This window comes from Alligator sinensis, unplaced genomic scaffold, assembly GCF_000455745.1.
Source record: "Alligator sinensis unplaced genomic scaffold, ASM45574v1 scaffold311_1, whole genome shotgun sequence".
Lineage (NCBI taxonomy): Eukaryota > Metazoa > Chordata > Crocodylia > Alligatoridae > Alligator > Alligator sinensis.
The window spans coordinates 1,454,060-1,456,392 of NW_005842355.1; positions in this window are offsets into that span (position 1 = coordinate 1,454,060).

Below are 2,333 nucleotides of genomic sequence, written 5' to 3' on the forward strand. Positions count from 1 at the left end.
TAAGTTTTCCCAAATACTTAGTGAAACCAGGGTAGTATTGTAATTGTTTGTGTTTGTTTTTCCTTTGCATGTCTATTACTACTAGTACCATTATATATTTCATATACTTAGCAATAAATAATTTTTATAGTCAAACTGGTAGTAAATGGGTATATTTTTCCTTCTCTACTTCTCCTTCCTCATGTGATCTGCAGCAACACTTCTTTTACCTAAGCTAAAGATCCCTGTGAAGCCCAAAAATACTGTGGGGTCTGCTCATCAAGAGGCTAAAGATTGGGACGTGCTGAGTTTAAAACACATAAGGGGATCAGCTTGTACAGGCTGATTGACCCAGTTTGGCTCAGACATGCCCTAATGAACTGAATGCTGGCCCATGAGGGTGTCAGCTGGACACCCAGTCGGATTCAGAGGTATTCTGTTTACCTGTGTGCTTGTGTCTGACTGCAGTTTATTGTTGCTCTGATGAACTGATTCTTGGCATATGAGGGTGTCAGCCTGTCCATGCTGATCAACCCAGCCAGGTCAGGTGTGTCACGTTAATCTGTGTGTGTTTGTGTGTATGACTGATTTGGTGACTGGAGGAACCCAGCCCATTGAAACTGAGTCCTGCAAGATAGCTCCATTGGGGGTGAGGACTTGCAGAAGGGAGATATACAGCTCCGTATAGAAACACAAGTAACACAAACAGCACATTGATAGAATTACCAAGACCCTAGAAATGTGTCACTAATAAATAAACACACCCCAAAGTAATGGGCAAATCTGGTAACACCCATGGGCCATATTTTGCTCACTCCTGGATTAGATTGTGGATAAAAAAAGGTCAAATCACTGGGATAAAAATGTCCAGGTCTGTCTATCAGTATCAGACTAATATAGTCAGCAAGGATCAGAGAAAGATTGTCAATAGTCCTGTATAACGTAATTGTCAAGAGACATTATGTAAGGGATGGATAACAGGGGGTTTGTTTTCCTATGAAGCCTCAGGAATTGGCTGCTACTGAACACAGGATACTTGACTGGGATCTGTTCCATCCTGGCTGTTCCTGTTCCCATTTTTTAGAAAAATATTTACTGTTGGACCAATATAGTAACACATGGCCCTACCCTGCTCCCACTGAAGTTAATAGTGAAATATCCACTGATTTCCATGAGAGTTGCATTGAGCCTTTGGTATATTGATATGAAACAGGCCAAGGCCAGATAGGAAACACCTGGTGTTTGTTTCAGAGTTGTTAGGGGCTTGAAGGGACCTTACAGATCATTGGATCCAGTCCCCCTGCACTTGTTTCATTTCTAGCTTTATATTATTTGACTAAATCATGTAGAGGGGAGTGAACACTTTCATAGATAGATGTAGATTCATAGAGGTAGGGTCGGAAGGGACCTAAGTAGATCTTCAAGTCCGACCCCCTGCCCTGGGCAGGAGAGAATACTGAGCTCATATGATCCCAGCTAGGTAATTGTCAAGCCTCCTCTTAAAGACCCCCACTTTAACAAACCCCTTCAATTAATTGCTCTGTGACTTAGTGTTTAGTTTAAATCACTCAGGATGTGGAGGTCAGCAGAAAATTCTGACAGCAAACAGGACACTGAGCTCTTGAAAAGAGGTGGTGTATATGTATCATAGGCTTAGTACAGACATTCAAAAAGTCCTTGGCAAAAGTGCTTTAACTGTCGTTCTTTACTTAAAGCACTGTAAGTTAGAGCATGTTTGAACTGAACAGACATTTGCTGTTCTGGGTGGGGGCTGGTGAGAGGGGACTCACAATGCCCAAGGTCAGCAGGTAGGGGGAGTTCTCAGCATGCCCTGCAGACTCAGAGACTCCCAAGTGTAACCAGACAGGCATGCTATCTCTGATTGGCTACCTGCTGTGGAGGAACAGTCCTCCTGATACTCTGTCAGTGACAGGAATCAGAGAATCAGAGAGAAGTAGGGCTGGAAGGGACCTCCATCCTGAAGGTTCCTTCCAGCCGCAGCCGAACCAGCCAAATCTCTGAATCAGCCCCATTCCCTGCCCGCTCTCCCAGCCCCATCAATGGCTGCCCCACCCATCTGCAGCTCCCAGATCTTTGCAAAAAAAGCCCAGCACTCACCAGGCACTATAAGTTAGAGCATGTTTGAACTGAACAGCATGTTTGCTGCCAAGCGAGGGGGTGATCTCCACTGCCCCCCACTGTGCGGGGGGTTTTGCCATGAGCCCCTCATACCCCTGTTCGCTCTCCCAGCCCCCACATGGCTGCCTTGCCTACCCCAGCTCCTGGCTCTTTAAAAAAAAAAAAAAAAAAAAAAAAAAAAACCAAAAACCACCAAACACTGTGCGGACCACGGC